The sequence below is a fragment of the Triticum dicoccoides genome, chromosome 2B (assembly GCF_002162155.2).
Source record: "Triticum dicoccoides isolate Atlit2015 ecotype Zavitan chromosome 2B, WEW_v2.0, whole genome shotgun sequence".
NCBI lineage: Eukaryota > Viridiplantae > Streptophyta > Magnoliopsida > Poales > Poaceae > Triticum > Triticum dicoccoides.
The window spans coordinates 689414634-689434975 of NC_041383.1; positions in this window are offsets into that span (position 1 = coordinate 689414634).

Sequence of the window (20342 nt, forward strand, 5' to 3'; positions counted from 1 at the left end):
TTTCTTCCGCACGGCGGGCCACACTAGCTCAATCTTGCTCTCTTTATCTGAGTCTCGTTTAACCTCGTTTTCTTCCACACAGAAATGATATATCTCCCTGTTCGGGCCTCGATCGACACACTCTATACTCTCTCATGCAGATTGTCTATCTAGGTAAGTCCATCCAAGCCGCCCCCACTCTTTCGACCTCATGGCGGGCCACGCTCGCTCAATCTCTCTCTCTCTCTATCTCTCTCTTTCTCTCCCTATCTCTCTCTCTTGATATTTCTCGATTGACCTCGCTCTTTCTTGGACAAAAACGATATATCACCATGTTTGAGCCCAATTTGACCTATTCACATTGTATACTCTCTCACGCACATTGTCTATCTAGGTCACTCTCTCCAACCCGTGTCACTCTTTCGATCGCACGACGCCTCTATGTGATCGATTGGCCTTGCTTCCTCCCACGCACAAAATATATCTACACGTCTGTGACTGGATCATCTCTCAAGCTCTATCTTACATCCCTCACCCTTGCCAAAAGATCAATCAGACAATATCTCTCCAGAGCATATATATCTGTTCAATGAGTGTCGGAGCACACTCACTTTGTCTCTCTATCTTTATGTCTCTCGATTGACCTTGCTTTCTCACGCCGTATCTTCCATGCATTGAAGCTACCTCTCCATCTCTTGCAAAGCCGGAGCTATTTACATTGCGAGGGGCACTCCAACCTTGGAATAATTTGTCTAGGCATTTATTCCGGTCGGTTTAGATTATATTTTCACAGCATTCGGTCCACAACTACTCCAAACACCGTTGCAACCCCCGCAACTCCCCTAGTTGATTTTCCTCTGGCTCGGTCATCGCTCTCTCGCACGTCCTTTCTCCCCTTCAACGTCGCACCATGGTATTATTGCAAAAAACTCTGTTGTTCTCTTTAATTAGTATAAATAAGCTACAAAACTACACACCGATAGTCTACTTGGAATGGAACAAATTTCGACCCACAAATTTAAGTTCTACAAACTACACACCGAGGGGCCCACATGTCATAAAATAAATTTGGACCCATATACAAATTAAAAAAATAAAGGACGAGGATCAAACATGCGACCAGGGCCTTCAAGCCGCACGTCAATAGGCAACATACGTAGAACATCAATGTTTATTGTACCCCCCTTTGTTCACATAATGTTTTTATATTACCACAGCCTATTTAATAGATAACATGTAATATTATTTTTAGTACATTAGTGGGACCGGCTCATTAGCACATATACTATTCACCTTCACGTACTGGTGGGTTCCATGTGTGCTCTCTCTCTCCTCCCCTTATGCGTTTAGACGCACGGGCAAACACGAAGAACTCGCGGGCGATGTTGCCATTGACCATATCTGGACGCGTTCACAAGTTATGGCACCAGTTTCACGTACTAGTAGCACTAGTCAGTGTGTACGTGCAATGCACGTTAATTTGGAAGTATATTAAGTGCATTTGGATATTAAGTAGGATGTTATTTGCGTGTTATTATGTGATTAGCACTATTTTTGGCATCAAATTAACTGCACTGTAAACATGTTGAGCGCTTGACATTGAAGTAGTCTAGGTCGTTGGATGACAAGGAATACATGTGGCTTGATGACGTTTTATATTTAATTTGGTACGGCTCTAGCAGATCATTCAATCGATCAAACCATAGATTTCATTCAGTCTGACTCCAACTTTAAATTATACGATGATCGATCTAAAATAAATGGAAATGATAAACGTTCGGATTTTAAGCATGGCAATCCGAACATTTTTCATGGCAAATTTAGATTACGCGGCGGCGGCGGCTTCTTGCGGTTGGAAGCGGATCCTTTGCCGTGGTCTGTGTGTCATTGGGCCACTGATCGACGGTGACGGTGGGGTCTTGCGCCATTGTTGGCATACTCCTGGACGTTGGCCTAGCTTCAAGGAAGGCCAAAATGTTCTAGACTTCGGAGCGAGTCAACTGGCGGGAGGAGGCGACTGGCGTTGGTGCAAGGAAGCGGTCGACAACGGCCATCCATGCCGCTGAGGGGGGCACTGGCACCCGCGCGGGGACAGGCGCTGTCAACAGCGCTGCGGAGACATTCGTGTGCACGGGAACCGGCACGGGCGCGCACGTCAGTGCACGTGCAGGCACGTACGTTGGCAGGTGCACGGGCACCGGCACGGGTGTGCGTGTCAGTGCACGTGCAGGCGCATGCGCTGGAAGGTGCACGGGCGCGTGAAAGTCGGCGGGGACCTCGTGGAACCCCGTGGCATCAAGCTCGGCGACAATGTGCGGCTCCCAGCCCATCAATGCCACAGGGATGAGCGTTGGCGCAGTCGGGGCGACGGGAGCCGGAACGGGAGCGGGGACGGGCGCGGCATCTTCCCGCAAGGCCAGTTCAAGCTCGTCCAAAGAGCCTTATGTTCTTGAGACTCCGATTGGGTGTCTTCCTCAGGAAATTGGAAGACTAAGGGCAGACCATCATGATGCGGCATGGCGTACGTTTAGGTCAGGCTGGTTCGAGGTAGACGACGGGAGAATCGGAAAGGAAGAGAGAAGATTGTAGCGATTCCGGGTAGTGCGGGGTTGATCTTAAACTGCGGCACCAGCGACATTCAAAGTGGGAGTTGTTGGGACAAAGGTAGGCAGCAGAGACTGGTCAAATGGCTCGCCTCCCGGTGAGCCTGCACAGCGGTCTGCTTGCACGCCTCCCTGTCAGCTGCCGCAGCGGTCTGCTCACACGCCTCCCATCGACTCACACGCTTGCTCGGACGGCACCTGCCGATGAGAAGCGGGACTCATGGCGGCACGTAAACGCCCATGATTTCAATAGCGAAAAGTGTTTGCCTAAACGTGTCAGGTCTTTGTTCCAAAATACCTTGGCTCTTCATTTGTGCAACTTGTCATAAGCAGCTTGTCTCAAATTGAAGAAAAAAATTACGAAGTAATGTTTGTGCCATAGCACGTGACCATGCTTAGTTTCAAGAATTTATGGTCACTTTTGGATCTTCTGAAATTTAAGATCCAGGATTTGAAAAAATATCATAACCTGCATCATGCAATAAAATTTCAAGCCATACATATGTCTTGTTGTATTTCTTAAGAAATGATTTGGTCAAACATTTTGCTTACTTAGATTTCAGACAAGTTATATATGCAGAGTAAAAGGATAATCCCTCCGTACCAATGCATTGCCTGATATATAAACTCAAGTACTAGGCACGAACAAACATGCTCAATTCTGTGCTCATCCTGGTGTAATAGTAGTAGTACTAGGCAATGCAGTTGACGGGTGACCTCGGCAAGCGGCGACCGAGGGAATTGAACCATGCTCGGCACGGTAGGTAACATTGTCTTGTTACTAAAGCATCCCTCTGTTGTTCATCTGTAGTAGTCATTATGGACCTGGGACATGAGGGGAATTTCCTGGAATTCTGGCCGCCAGATATTTCGACTCGAAACGCTGAGGCTCGACTATGTGCGTACCACGCACGCCACTAGAAGGACACGAGCCCGGATTTTTTTAGGATCAACACGAGCCAAGGTCTGGCTGGTACGCCGTTGGGTCCTACCATTCGAGAATGCCAAAGGAACTTTTTAAATTGCTGAATGAATCTATGTGTATTACAATACCCGCATTTTCCTTGCAAATACTAATCTCAACATGGTAATTGATTTAAGACGAGTTTTTGAATTAGAGTGAGTTTGTGATATAGTGATCTCAACGTGGATTTCACATTTCATGGTATCCTGATAGAAATATGCCCTAGAGGCAATAACATAGTTATTATTTATTTCCTTATATCATGATAAATGTTTATTATTCATGCTAGAATTGTATTAACCGGAAACATAATACATGTGTTAATACATAGACAAACATAGTGTCACTAGTATGCCTCTACTTGACTAGCTCGTTTATCAAAGATGGTTATGTTTCCTAGCCATGGACAAAAGAGTTGTCATTTTATTAACGGGATCACATCATTAGGAGAATGATGTGATTGACATGACCCATTCCGTTAGCCTAGCACTTGATCGTTTAGTATATTGCTATTGCTTTCTTCATGACTTATACATGTTCCTGTAACTATGAGATTATGCAACTCCCGTTTACCGGAGGAACACTTTGGGTGCTACCAAACGTCACTACGTAGCTGGATGATTATAAAGGAGTACTACAGGTGTCTCCAAAGGTACATGTTGGGTTGGCATATTTCGAGATTAGGTTTTGTCACTCCGATTGTCGGAGAGGTATCTCTGGGCCCTCTCGGTAATGCACATATAAGCCTTGCAAGCAATGTAGCTAATGAGTTAGTTACGAAATGATGCATTACGTGATGAGTAAAGAGACTTGGCGGTAACGAGATTGAACTAGGTATTGGATACCGACGATCGAATCTCGGGCAAGTAACATGCCGATGACAAAGGGAACAACGTATGTTGTTATGCGGTTTGACCGATAAAGATCTTCGTAGAATATGTAGGAGCCAATATGAGTATCCAGGTTCCTCTATTGGTTATTGACCGGAAACGTGTCTCGGTCATGTCTACATAGTTCTCGAACCCATAGGGTCCGCACGCTTAAGGTTTCGATGACAGTTATATTATGAGTTTATGAGTTTTGATGTACCGAAGGAGTTCGGAGTCCCGGATGAGATCGGGGACATGACGAGGAGTCTCGAAATGGTCGAGACGTAAAGATTGATATATTGGACGACTATATTCAGACTTCAGAAAGGTTCCGAGTGATTCGGGTATTTTTCGGAGTACCGGAGAGTTACGGGAATTCGCCGATGAGTATATGGGCCTTATTGGGCCATACGAGAATAGAGGACAGAGGCCGAAAGGAAGGAGGTGCGCAGCCCCCCTCTGGTCCGACTTGGACAAGGGGTGCAGCCCCCTTTTCCTTCCCCCTCTCCCCCTCTTTCCTTCTCTCCTACTCCAACAAGGAAGGGGGGAGTCCTACTCCCGGTGGGAGGAGGACTCCTCCTGGCGCGCCCCTGCTGGCCGGCCGACCCCCTCCCCCTGGCTCCTTTATATACGGGGGCAAGGGGGCACCTCTAGGCACAACAACACAAGTTGATCTACGTGATCGTTCCTTAGCCGTGTGCGGTGCCCCCCTCCACCATATTCCACCTCGGTCATATCATCGTGGAGTTTAGGCGAAGCCCTGCGCCGGTAGAACATCATCATCTTCACCACGCAGTCGTGCTGACAGAACTCATCCCCGACACTTTGCTGGATCGGAGTCCGGGGATCGTCATCGAGCTGAACGTGTGCTGAACTCGGAGGTGCCGTATGTTCGGTACTTGGATCGGTCAGATCGTGAAGACGTACGACTACATCAACCGCGTTGTCATAACGCTTCCGCTTAAGGTCTACGAGGGTACGTGGATATTACTCTCCCCTCTCGTTGCTATGCATCACCATGATCTTGCGTGTACGTAGGAAATTTTTAAAATTACTACGTTCCCCAACAGTGGTATCAGAGCCTGGTTTTATGCGCAGATGTCATATGCACGAGTAGAACACGAGTGTGTTGTGGGCGATACAAGTCATACTGCTTACCAGCATGTCATATATTGGCTCAGCGGTATTGTGAGATGAAGCGGCCTGGACCGACATTACGCGTACGCTTACGCGAGACTGGTTTCACCGTTACGAGCACTCGTGCTTAAAGGTGACTGGCGGGTGTCTGTCTCGCTCACTTTAGCTGAATCGAGTGTGGCTACGCCCGATCCTTGCGAAGGTTAAAACAACATTAACTTGACGAACTATCGTTGTGGTTAACGGTTCTTGCTAAAGCCCGTAGCAGCCACGTAAAATTTGCAACAACAAAGTAGAGGACGTCTAACTTGTTTTTGCAGGGCATGTTGTGATGTGATATGGTCAAGACGTGATGCTATATTTTATTGTATGAGATGATCATGTTTTGTAACCGAAGTTATCGGCAACTGGCAGGAGCCATATGGTTGTCGCTTTATTGTATGAAATGCAAACGCCCTGTAATTGCTTTACTTTATCACTAAACGGTAGCGATAGTCGTAGAAGCAATAGATGGCGTAACAACAACGATGCTACGACGGAGATCAAGGTGTCGCGCTGGTGACAACGATGATCACGACGGTGCTTCGAAGATGGAGATCACAAGCACAATATGATGATGGCCATATCATATCACTTATATTGATTGCATGTGATGTTTATCCTTTATGCATCTTATCTTGCTTTGATTGACGGTAGCATTTTAAGATGATCTCTCACTAAATTATCAAGAAGTGTTCTCCCTGAGTATGCACCGTTGCGAAAGTTCTTCGTGCTGAGACACCACGTGATGATCGGGTGTGATAGGCTCTACGCTCAAATACAACGGGTGCAAAACAGTTGCACACGCGGAATACTCAGGTTAAACTTGACGAGCCTAGCATATAACAGATATGGCCTCGGAACACGGAGACCAAAAGGTCGAGCGTGAATCATATAGTAGATATGATCAACATATTGATGTTCACCGTTGAAACTACTCCATCTCACGTGACGATCGGACATGGTGTAGTTGATATGGATCACGTAATCACTTAAAAGATTAGAGGGGTGTCTATCTAAGTGGGAGTTCTTAAGTAATATGATTAATTGAACTTAAATTTATCATGAACTTAGTACCTGATAGTATTTTGCTTGTCTATGTTTGTTGTAGATAGATGGCTCGTGTTGTTGTTCCGTTGAATTTTAATGCGTTCCTTGAGAAAGCAAAGTTGAAAGATGATGGTAGCAATTACACGGACTGGGTCCATAACCTGAGGATTATCCTCATTGCTGCACAGAAGAATTACGTCCTGGAAGCACCGCTGGGTGCCAGGCCTGCTGCTGATGCAACTCACGACATTAAGAACGTCTGGCAGAGCAAAGCTGATGACTACTCGATAGTTCAGTGTGCCATGCTTTACGGCTTAGAACCGGGTCTTCAACGATGTTTTGAACGTCATGGAGCATATGCGATGTTCCAGGAGTTGAAGTTAATATTTCAAGCAAATGCCCGGATTGAGAGATATGAAGTCTCCAATAAGTTCTATAGCTGCAAGATGGAGGAGAATAATTCTGTCAGTGAACACATACTCAAAATGTCTGGGTATAATAATCACTTGATTCAACTGGGAGTTAATCTTCCTGATGATAGTGTCATTGACAGAATTCTTCAATCACTGCCACCAAGCTACAAGAGCTTCGTGATGAACTATAATATGCAAGGGATGGACAAGACTATTCCTGAGCTCTTCGCAATGCTAAAAGACGCGGAGGTAGAAATCAAAAAGGAGCATCAAGTGTTGATGGTTAACAAGACCACCAGTTTCAAGAAAAAGGGCAAAGGGAAGAAGAAGGGGAACTTCAAGAAGAACAGCAAACAAGTTGCTGCTCAAGAGAAGAAACCCAAGTTTGGACCTAAGCCTGAGATTGAGTGCTTCTACTGGAAGCAGACTGGACACTGGAAGCGGAACTGCGCCAAGTATTTGGCGGATAAGAAGGATGGAAAGTGAACAAAGGTATATGTGATATACATGTTATTGATGTGTACCTTACTAATGCTCGCAGTAGTACCTGGGTATTTGATACTGGTTTTGTTGCTAATATTTGCAACTCGAAATAGGGACTACGGATTAAGCGAAGATTGGCTAAGGACGAGGTGACGATGCGCGTGGGAAATGGTTCCAAAGTCGATGTGATCGCGGTCGGCACGCTACCTCTACATCTACCATCGCGATTAGTTTTAGACCTAAATAATTGTTATTTGGTGCCAGCGTTGAGCATGAACATTATATCTGGATCTTGTTTGATGCGAGATGGTTATTCATTTAAGTCAGAAAATAATGGTTGTTCTATATATATGAGTAATATATTTTTTGGTCATGCACCCTTGAAGAGTGGTCTATTTTTATTGAATCTCGATAGTAGTGATACACATATTCATAGTGTTGAAACAAAAAGATACAGAGTTGATAATGATAGTGCAACTTATTTGTGGCACTGCCGTTTAGGTCATATCGGTGTAAAGCGCATGAAGAAACTCCATACTGATGGGCTTTTGGAATCACTTGATTATGAATCACTTGGTACTTGCGAACTGTGCCTCATGGGCAAGATGACTAAAACGCCGTTCTCTCGAACTATGGAGCGAGCAACTGATTTGTTGGAAATCATACATACTGATGTTTGTGGTCCAATGAATGTTGAGGCTCGCAGCGGGTATCGTTATTTTCTCACATTCACAGATGATTTGAGCAGATATGGGTATATCTACTTAATGAAACATAAGTCTGAAATAGTTGAAAAGTTCAAAGAATTTCAGTGTGAAGTGGAAAAATCATCGTAACAAGAAAAATAAAGTTTCTACGATCTGATCGTGGAGACAAATATTTGAGTTATGAGTTTGGTCTTCATTTGAAACAATGTGAAATAGTTTCTCAACTCACGCCATCTGGAACACCACAATGTAATGGTGTGTCCGAATGTTGTAACAATACTTTACTAGATATGGTGCGATCTATGATGTCTCTTATCGGTTTACCACTATCATTTTGGGGTTATGCATTAGAGACAACTGCATCCACGTTTAATAGGGCAACATCTAAATCCGTTGAGACGACATCGTATGAACTATGGTTTAGCAGTAAACCTAAGCTGTCGTTTCTTAAAACTTGGAGTTGCGATGCTTATATGAAAAAGGTTTTCAACCTAATAAGCTCGAACCCAAATCAGAGAAGTGCGTCTTCATAGAATACCCAAAGGTAACTATTGGGTACACCTTCTATCACAGATCCGAAAGCAAGTTATTCGTTGTTAAGATGGATCCTTTCTAGAGAAGAAGTTTCTCTCGAAAGAAGTGAGTAGGAGGAAAGTAGAAATTGATGAGATAATTGTACCTTCTCCCTTATTGGAAAGTAGTTCATCATAGAAATCAGTTCTAGTGATTCCTACACCAAATAGTGAGGAAGTTAATGATGATGATCATGAAACTTCAGATCAAGTTGCTACCAAACCTCGTAGGTCTTCCAGAGTAAGATCCGCACCAGAGTGGTATGGTAATCATGTTCTGGAAGTCATGTTACTAGACCATGATGAACCTACGAACTATGAGGAAGCGATGATGAGCCCAGATTCCACGAAATGGGTTGAGGCCATAAAATCTGAGATATGATCCATGTATGAGAACAAAGTATGGACTTTGATTGACTTGCTCGATGATCAGCAAGCCATGTTAAATAAATGGATCTTCAAGAGGAAGACGGACACTGATAGTAGTGTGACTATCTACTAAGCTCGACTTGTTGCGAAAGGTTTTCAACAAGTTCAAGGTATTGAATACGATGAGATTTTCTCACTTGTATCGAAGCTTAAGTCTGTCTGAATCATGTTAGCAATTGCCACATTTTATGAAATCTGGCAAATGGATGTCAAAACTGCATTCCTTAATGGATTTATTAAAGAAGAGTTGTATATGATGCAACCAGAAAGTTTTTGTCAATCCTAAAGATGCTAACAAAGTGTGCAAGCTCCAGCAATCCATCAATGGACTGGTGCAAGCATCTCGGAGTTGGAATATACACTTTGATGAGTTGATCAAAGCATATGGTTTTATACGGACTTTTGGAAAGATCTGTATTTACAAGAAAGTGAGTGGGAGCTCTATAGCATTTCTAATATTATATGTGGATGACATATTGTTGATTGGAAATAATATAGAAATTCTGGATAGCATGAAAGGATACTTGAATAAGAGTTTTTTCAAAGCAAGACCTCGGTGAAGCTGCTTACACATTGGGCATCAAGATCTATATAGATAGATCAAGACGCTTGATAAGATTTTTCAATGAGTACATACCTTGATAATTTTTTTGAAATAGTTCAAAATGGAACAGTCAAAGAAGGAGTTCTTGCCTGTGTTGCAAGGTGTGAAATTGAGTAAGACTCAAATACCGACCACGGCAGAAAATAGAAAGAGAATGAAAAGTCATTCCCTATGCCTCAGTCATAGGTTCTATAAAGTATGCTATGCTGTGTACCAGACCTATTGTATACCTTGCTCTGAGTTTGGCAAAGGAATACAATTTTGATCTAATAGTAGATCATTGGACAGCGGTCAAGAATATCCTTAGTGAGGACTAAGGAGATATTTCTAGATTATGGAGGTGATAAAAGAGTTCCTCGTAAAAGTTACATCAGTGCAAACTTTTACACTGATCCAGATGACTCTAAGTCTCAATCTGGATACATATTGAAAGTGGGAGCAATTAGCTAGAGTAGCTCCATGTAGAGCATTGTAGACATAGAATATTTGCAAAATACATACGACTCTGAATGTGACAGACCCGTAGAGTAAACTTCTCTCACGAGCAAAACATGATCATACCTTAGTACTCTTTGGGTGTTAATCACATAGCGATGTGAACTAGATTATTGACTCTAGTAAACCCTTTGGGTGTTGATCACATGACGATGTGAACTATGAGTATTAATCACATACAGATGTGAATATTGGTGATTGAATCATATGATGATGTGAACTAGATTATTGACTCTAGTGCAAGTGGGAGACTGAAGGAAATATGCCCTAGAGGCAATAATATAGTTATTATTTATTTCCTTATATCATGATAAATGTTTATTACTCATGCTAGAATTGTATTAACCGGAAACATAATACATGTGTGAATACATAGATGTCGGGGAAACTGATCCACGAACACCTACGGGACCGGCGGACCGAGCCCCTTTCGGTTCGGCGGGGGGCGGGGATCGCATGAAGAGCGGATCGAGGCGAAACACACGAGCGGTTTACCCAGCTTCGGAGCTCTCCGGAGAGATAACACTACTACTGCTGCTTGTCTAGTTGTATTGAGTTCTTGCTCGGGAGCGCTGAGTGCTACAGTACACTTTAGCTGCTAACGAGACCGAGCGTGAGTGTTTTTCTACCTTCCAACGCCTCTACATTGCGCATGGGCCTCCTTTTATATGCTCAAGGGGTCACCGACAGGTGGCAACGTAGACAAGGGTAAAAATGGAAAAGGAATTGTGGTTGGTATAGCTACCTGTACAGTGTATCCTACCTAACCCTGACGGCAGGGGACAAAGGCATTAAATGCCCGTCTGAGTCACCCAAACAGTGCAGAAAGGGACCGTCAGGGGCGCCACCGCTTGCCACGATGGTTATCTTGTCAGCGTCGCTTGCCACCGCGCACCGCTGGCTGCACAGCCTCCCGCCACGCGCGCCTGGAAAGGTCCCAGGGCGACACGTTGGGGGATGTGCTGGAGCACGGGTACAGAGTGGTCGCTCGCCGCGGCAAGCGCCTTGCCGCGGTCGTTGTCTTGTCGCATCCGGAAGCTTGTCGCTCACCAGGCTTTGCCGGGACGCGTGGCGCGTCGCGGCAAGTTCCTTGAGACGCCTGGGTTGGCCTTCCCGACAAGCTCCTCTTGCCGGGGCCTTGTCTCCTTGGCTTGAATACTTTGTTCTTGAATGGCTCCAGAGGAACCACAGAGGACCTTGGCGGTCGCCCGACAAGCCTTGCCGCGGGGGTGCTGCGACTGCCCGTGCACAAGTCCGGGATACTAGGGTACCCCTACTCTAGTACACCGACAGGAGCCCCCGGGCCTGGGCCACACATGGCGCCGAGCGTTGTTGGGCCAGGCCCAAAACAGGGCACGGGCACGCGCGGCCTGGGTCACGCCGTATCTTACTCCGCATCCACCGCGCCCTCCCCGAACGGCACGCGTCGAATGCGGCGTCGTGGGAGAGATCGTGGGTGGTTTCTTTATTCGGAAAGACGGAACGCCCGCCCCTCCCTCTTTATAAGCAGGGGAAACAGGGGCAATTCGCCCATCTCGCCGGTTGCTACTCCAATCTCAGAAATCTCCGCCGCTCCCCCCCCCTTCTTCCCAAAACTGAAAGAGAGCAGCGCTCCGCCCTCCATCGCCACCAGCAACACTAACGCCGTCGATCTCCCCCACCACCTCCGCCATGGCTCCGAAAGCCGACAAGGGGAAGGTCGTGAAGTCGGTCGAGGCGCAGCAGCTCGCGGCGCTATGAAAGGAGCGGGCGATCTTCCCCCCCAGCTCACCGTGAAGGAGCTGAGGGAGTACTACTACCTCTTCTGGTCGACGGAGACGCAAGCGCATCCGCGTACGAAGGTACTCCCAGCCGCCGCTTCGGAACTGGCTCCGAATGGATACCCTTTCTTCGCGCTGTTCTTCTACTGCGGGCTCTGCCCGCCTTTCTCTGAATTCTTCTGCGATATCATGAACACCTACGGGTTCCGCCTCCTTGACTTCACCCCCAATGCTGTTCTGACCATGGCAGTTTTCGCACATCTCTGCGAAAACTTTGTCGGAGTCTATCCAAACATAGCTCTTTTCCGCCACTTCTTTATGCCCCGAGTTGAGAGATGTGAGCCTCTTTCCGGCGGAATCGCTTGGATTTCGAGAACGGCAAGAAGGACGCTTATCTGGAGGGAGAGCTCCGCAGCAAGTGGGAGGAATGGAGAGCAGAATGGTGCTGGATTGTCGAGGAGAACCCGCAGCCATTTACCGCCCAGCGCCAAGCCCCAATAGTGCGCGGCAAGGATTGGAGTAACGTGGCCCGGAAGACGATAGGCTGAAAATTGCCGTCACCCGGATCCTCCGCCTCAGGCTTGCCGGGCTCACCGTAGGCACCATTGGCGCAGATTTTCTTCGTCGCCGCATCGCCCCCCTACAGGAGAGGAGGAGACCCGTCTGGGAGTTCCAGAATGCGGCGGATATCATGAGGCTGCGCCCGGGCCTCAACTTCAACTTCAATGTCCTGGAACTGGACGCAATGATCCTGGAATTTTTCAAGCGCGATCCTCAACGTCCCGAAGCGTTCATGTTGCCAAGGGGTGTCGTTCCGCTGTGCAACAACTCCTCGCTTGACCGCATCCGAGCAATGATGCCGCTGTGCGATTCACATGGAATTGTTCCAACTTGGCAAGATCCTGCGGATGACGTCATGCAGGAGTTCTTTGACGGCCTGGTAGAAGTGCCGGTCCACCCCGATGAACAGAAGAGCCTCACCCGCGACACCACCGATAATGAGATGCAGCGCATCGCCACCAGGCTGGAAGAGGTGGCAGCAGCCGCTGCCGCGGGTGAATTCGGATTCACCATGGAGGAGGCAGAGGCAGTAGAGGCGGCAAGCCTTGTCGAGCGAGAGGAGCTTGCCAGCGAGGAAGATCTTGTCGGGCCTGAAGCTGAGTCGAGCGAGCCCGCCGAGGACGCGAGCGACTCGTTGAAGATCGGCTCCTCCTCCTCCCCACCTTCAGCCAGATCGCCGCAAGCGGAGCCCCGAGCTCCACCAAGAAGGCGTCTCCGCAAGGCCGGGGACGTAGCGGGGCGGCAGACGAGTCAACAGCCTCCGTGCCACGCGACACGCTCTACCGCGGCAAGCACTGTTGCCGCGGGAGCGCCTCACGCCGCTGCGGCAACTGGAGTGGGGTCTTCCCGGTCCACCGCTACTGCTCCTGCCAAGCGGACAAGGGAACCTACTCCTCCGCCTCGTCGCACCGGAGGCGAGCCGGACTTCGATCTCTCCGCGCTCAGCTCCGACGAGGAAGAAGAAGAGTAAGATTCTTTGTTGTACTTGTAGTTCTTCAATTCTTGTTGTTTTGTCTTGTATCCGATTTGCTTTACTCCGAACCCATTCCTTTTCAGGACTCTGGCCCAGAGAGCGGCGAAGAGAGCCAAGGTCCCGGTGATTGTCATCGAGGACGAACCCGCCGCGACAGCAGGGGGCGTGTCCGAGACCACCTTGCCGGACCCGGCAACTTTTCCCCAAAGCAGCCCCCAGCGCAGCCCCCAGCGTAAGTATATGGTTTACTTCCTACTGTCAGGCGCACATGGGTGCTCTTTCTTTGCTGATATCTAACTGTTGGTTTGTGTAGGAGCAGAGCAACCTCACCAGGAGTGCCCGGAAGCCGCTCCCGAAATGCCATCTGCTTCGACTACACCGCCAAGGGAGGATTCCCCGGCAAGGGAGCGTTCTCCGGCAAGGGAGAATTCTCTAGCAAGGGACAGTTCTCCAGCAAGGGACAACACTCGCGACCCTCCGGTGGTTGAGACCATGACTGCAGATCCTAGTACAGGTAATCCTCTTGCTTGAAAACTTCCCTTGGGTTCTTCTTCTTCTGATTTTCTTTTTGGATATTTTGCTTGACTTTTCTCCTTTTTCCAGTCATCAGATCCATCTGCCGCAGAGCCGATGGAAACCGAGGTCGCCCGCGACGAGAACGTGCACGGCAATACCAACGACGCCGCTGCCACCGAAGAAGAGACCGGCGCTGATGATCCCGCCGACGAAGAGGCCGCCAAAGCTGCCACCGCAGAAGCTGGCGAGGGATCCGGCGATTGCACTGACGGCCCTGAGGCCGCAGGAGCATCAGGCGCTACGCCGACTGCCGATCCCTCCGCCGCTGCAGCAGCGCCAGGCTCCGAAGAGCCCCAGCCCGGCGCCTACTTGAAGGCCAGCGACGGCATCTTCATCAAGCTCCCCTGGGCGTCAAGCTCCAGGGCGCCGGTCGAAGGAGAGATCTTGGATGGAGAGGTGCTCGCTTCCGCTGGGCTGACGCTGGTCGACGCGCCAAGCAGCAGCAGCGACGAGCCTGAGGAGGAGCGGTTGCTGCGGAAGCTGTTGTCGCTCTACCGCGCCCGACATGCCAAGCTAGAATCCCGAGAAGCACTTGTCGCGAAGGCGGGAGTGGACATCGAGAAGCGCGCGGAGGAGCTCCGGGGTCTCAGGCAGGAAGCTCTCCGGTCCTTGGCAGAGGAGCGAGAGCAACTCGCCGAGGAGCGTAAAGCCTTCCTCCTCGAGAAGGCTGAGGTTGAAGAGCAACAGCGCTTGCTACCGAGAAGCTATCTGCGCAGGAAGGCGAGTTGGCGCAGCGCAAGGTCAACCTTGACAGCCACGAGGAGGAGCTTGCCGCGCGTGAGCAAACATTTGGCGGGGCTCTCAAGGAAGCAGAGGATGCTGCCGCAGCTGCCGAGGCCGCCAAGAAGGAGCTGGAGACGAAGATGGCGCAGCTGGAGGCCGATCTCAAGGGGAGCGGCGAGGAGCTTGCTGCGCTCAAGCGTGAGCGCGAAAAGGACGCCGCCGCTCATGGCGAGCTGCAAGGTCGTCTCGCTGAGAGGAGCAAAGAGCTCAGTGCCGCCAAGGACTCCAACGCAGATCTTGAGTTGAAGCTGGCTACTTTGACTCAAACACTGGACGGCGCCAGGGAGCGGGAGGTGGCCTTGACGGAGAAGATCAAGGCCGACGAGGCGCTGCTGGCGAGTGCTGCTGCCGCCTAGGACACTTTTAGGGAGAATGTGGAGCACTGGACCGAGGGTCTTGTGAATGTTGCCGCAGCCATCGACGGGGAGCTGGCGCAGCTGGGGATGGACGATCTCGGGTACTCCTCCGATGAGCACCTCCAACCCAGCGCCAAGCTCAGTTTGTTCTTCAAAGGCGTGGCGACGGACCTCCAGCGACTCCGGGAGAAGATCCCAAAGCAGCTGGCCGACGAGTCGTGCAAGATCTGCTCGGGAGCCCTTCAAAAGGTGCTGATGAAGGTGGCCTTCCGCAACCCAGGCCTCAACCTCACCAATGTCCTCAGGTCCCTGCCGCCGGATGCTGATCTGGAAGCGCTCAAGGCCCTTGTCGCACCCATTGTGGACAAGGTGAGCGGGATCAAGAGGATTGAGGGCGATCGCGTAGATTAGGCCGCCTGTTTTCTCTTTTTCTTGTCGCTGCTGGTCATGTTATGAGAACAATCTGTTAGAGCTGCGACAAGCTATCTTGTAATATGACTCTATTTTGGGTAGCGATTGCTATGTTATTTCCTTTACTTGATTCCATCCTTTGTATGTTTTTGCCCTACGCTTTTAGGGAACTTGTCGGTGCAGGCACCTTAGCCGCGAGCGCTGAGTGCGGGACGTTAGCAGCCTGCTGGCGGTGCCGCTACCGACAAGAAACCTTGTCACAACTAGTCGCAGCTCACTTAAGTTGTTGAGCGGACTCGAAACAAAGTAAGGGCGCAACTAGCTACGAGTTGGTTCCTCCGCGCACAGGTTTTCCATACAAAGCACGGTCATTCGAGGAAGATAACTTAAAATTTTTTAAAACTGATTGCTCAAACTTTAGCAACTTAGCTTTTCTGTCGTTTGCTTCCCGGTAAGGCGAAACTTCCTCGAACGACGCTCGGTCCACACCATTATCTTCTCCTTTCCCCCCGGCAAACTTGTGGGCGAGGGAACCTTCCTTTCTTTGAGAAAGAGAAAGAAGAGAAAATAAAGATATGGAGCCTTGCGGCTCGTTATTGCTTACCGGGGGTAGGCGCTGCACAAAGTGTCAGATAACGCATGCAAAGTAAAAAGCATGAAATTGACAAGATGTGCGGAGCACATGAGCTTTACTTATGCACGGGGTCTGCGCCCGGCTTCGTACAAAGGATTACATGCAACATTGGCAAGACTTGTACAAAAGGTGGTTGCCGAAACAGGTTTCGGCAACCGCGCCTTACGGGTAAAACTTACGAAGATGCTCAATTTTCCAAGAATTGCTCACCGGAATGCCATCTTCGGTCTCAAGGCGGACAGCGCCAGGCCTAGTGACTCGTTTCACCCGGTAAGGGCCTTCCCACTTCGGTGTCAACTTCTTGGGATTCTTGGCGGACTGAACGCGCCGAAGAACAAGGTCGCCTTCCTCGAGACTTCTGGCATTAACTTTGCGGCTATGGTAGCGGCGCAAAGCTTGCTGGTATCGAGCAGCTCGTACAGCAGCCTGAAGACGATCCTCCTCAAGGAGCAGCGCATCATCTTGTCGCAGCTGCTCTTGCTCAAGCTCATCATAAGCGAGCACTCGAGGTGACCCGTATACGAGTTCCGTGGGGAGAACTGCCTCTGCTCCATAGACTAGAGCGAAAGGTGTCTGGCCAGTGGCTCGATTTGGCGTCGTCCTGATCGACCAAAGAACCACCGGCAGCTCCTCAATCCAGTTCTTTCCGCACTTGCACAGCCTGTCGAAACTCCTGGTCTTGAGCCCGCGCAGCACTTCAGCATTTGCCCTCTCCGCTTGACCGTTGCTTCTCGGATGAGCAACAGAAGTGAAGCAGACCTTGGCGCCAAGATCTTGGACGTACTGCATGAAGGTGCGGCTCGTGAATTGCGTGCCGTTGTCGGTGATGATCCTGTTAGGGATCCCGAAATGGCAAACAATCGACCTGAAGAACTTGACTGCTGACTGTGCTGTCACCTTCCTCACTGGTTCCACTTCCGGCCACTTTGTGAACTTGTCGATTGCAACGTACAAGTACTCAAAGCCCCGACAGCTCGGGGAAAGGGGCCGAGGATGTCGAGCCCCCAGACCGAAAATGGCCAGGATAAAGGGATCGTCTGGAGAGCTTGAGCTGGCTGGTGTATCTGCTTGGAATGGAACTGGCACGCTTCACACTTGGTTACTTGTGCAGTTGCATCCTGGAGGGCTGTCGGCCAAAAGAAACCTTGCCGGAACGCTTTGCCGGCAAGTGCTCTTGCGCCAATGTGGTGACCACATATGCCTCCATGTATCTCTGCCAACAGCTTTTGTCCTTCTTCCCGGTGAATACACTTCAATTTCACACCGTTGAGTCTTCTTCTATACATTGTGTTGTCGACAAACTGGTACATACTTGACTGCCGGGCTACTCTTTCCGCTTCTTCTTGCTCTTCGGGAAGTTCTCCTGTCTGAAGGAAACAGACAATCTGCTGTGCCCATGCCGGAGCTTGCGGCTCGACAACAAGGACTAAAGGCACATCTGCTGCTGCGGGAACATCCGCTTCTACGGCGAGAACCTTCGGCTCAGCCGGAGCTTGACGTCCCCCAGCAAGCTTGCCGGAGCAAAACTTGTCGGGAGCGTCTGCTTCAACGGAACAAACCCTAGGGCTTGCCGGAGCAGACTGCTCCTCAGCACCCTTGGTGTTGATTTTGAGGACCTTCTTGGCGGCGGCTTCGGGGAGCTCTGCCGGAAAATAGTCACCAGAAATCAACTTCCTCTTCTTGCTCTGTCTAGTTGATGGCGTTACAGACGGTTGAGTCAGCTTGAGCACAAAGATCCCTGGTTCCACAGGTAATTTAAGTGCGGCGCACTTTGACAGGCCATCGGCAATGTTGTTCTGAGCTCTTGGAACATGTTCCATCTGTAGGCCGTCAAAGTGCTCTTCTAGCTTTCTCACTTCGTCAACGTAAGCTTCCATCAACGGACTCTGATAATTCTTGTTCACTTGGCGGACGACAAGCTGTGAGTCACCCCTGACAATGAGCTTCTTGATCCCAAGGTCTGCTGCGATCCTGAGACCGGCAAGCAAACCTTCATACTCTGCGGTATTGTTCGTTGCTTGCTCCTTGGGAAAGTGCATCTGGACTACGTACTTGAGGTGCTCTCCGGTGGGTGCGACAAGTAGCACGCTCGCACCGGCGCCTTGCAGCGAGAAGGCACCATCAAAGTACATCAGCCACTCTTTGCTTGCTTCCTTGACGGGGATGCTCGTTTCTGGAATTTCTTCGCCCCGGGAGCTTCAACGGCAAGTGACTTGCGCTCTGTTGCGGCTGCTGCTTCCCGGTAGATCTTGTCGGCGCAGATAAGAGCATCCTTCTTGTCGCCAGGGACAGAGATGACACTTATCGGGCCTGGCATCTTCAGCATGTTGTATGCATAGTGAGAGGCTGCCATGAATTTGGCGAGTGCTGGACGGCCGAGTATCCCATTGTAAGGCAACGGGAAGTCAGCAACGTCAAAAGTGACCCTCTCAGTCCTGAAGTTCAACTCACTGCCAAATGTCACTGGCAACATGATCTTTCCCTTCGGCTTGCTCCTTCCCGAATTGATTCCTTGGAATGTGCCGGTCTCTTCGAGCTTGCTGTCAGGGATCTGGAGTTTCTGGAGTACCGCGGAGGAGATCAGGTTCAAGCCGGCCCCGCCGTCAACTAGCATCTTAGTGACCTTGAGGTTGCAGATAGTTGGTGAAACCAACATCGGCAAGCACTTGACCGCAGTTATGCGATCAGGGTGGTCCTCAATATCAAAGATGATAGGCGTGATGGACCATTTCAGAGGCTTGCGTGACTCGACGAGTGGTTCTGCCGCATTGACTTCCCGCACCCACTGCTTAAGCTGGCAGTGTGAAGTATGCAGAGAAGCACCGCCATCAACGCACAGGACCTCTGTGGCTTTCTGGAACTCCTGCTCATCAGTCTCGTCATCATCCATATCTTCATCGTCATCGTCATCTTCATCCTTGTCGCGGCCGCGGGGAGGTCTGTCTCCTTGCCGCTGCTTGGCCTTGCCGCGGCGTCCTCCTCGGCCGGGGCTTTTCTTCCCGGCTCCTCCAACACCTTCCTGGGCCTTCTCCTTGTCGCGTCGCTCGTATTCAGCTTTTTGCTGCTCGACAAGCTGCTCGACCTTCTTGCAGCTCTGGAGGTCATGGCCCTTGGTGCGGTGGATCTTGCAGTACTGCTTGTTGGTGCCGTCCTGCTTGTCGGCAACCGCCGCAGCCTGGTAGTTGGTGCCTGCGGCAATCTCCTTGCCGGAGCTACCAGCTTTGGCTTTCTTGGCGCCACCTCCGTTGCCGGACTGCTCAACGACTAGCACATCTTTGCCTTTCTTCTTCCTGTTGTTCCGCCGTTGGTTTTTCTTTGCCGGGACAGCATCCTCACTATCAGATCCTCCTGCTTCTGTATTCTCTCCGGGGAGTTTCCTCCCTTCCTCAGCACGTGCACACTTGTCGGCCAGGGCATATAGCTCACTGACGTCTCTGATCTTACACATCGCCATCTCCTCCCGCATCTTGCGGTTTCGCACGTTCTGATGGAACGCGCTGATTACCGCGGTAGGGTGGAAATCTGGGATGTTGTGCTGTACGCGGCTGAATCTCTGAATGTACTTGCGCAGGGGCTCTCCTTCCTTCTGAGCGAGTAGATGAAGGTCGCTTTCTTGGCCATGAGGCTTGTGGCCGCCTGTAAAGGCGCCGACAAACTGATGGCATAGGTCTGCCCAGGAGGATATGGAGTTGTCCGGCAAGTGCATGAGCCAGGATCTGACATTGGGCTTGAGTACCAGCGGGAAGTAGTTGGCCAGGATCTTGTCGTCCCGCCCCCCGGCAGCTTGCACCGCGATGGTGTAGATGCTGAGGAACTCCGACGGATGCGACTTGCCGTTGTATTTGTCTGGTACATCTGGCTTGAAATTCTTCTTGCTGGGCCACTGGACTTGCCGCAGCTCACGAGTGAACGCAGGGCAACCTACCACGTACGGTAAGTCGTCT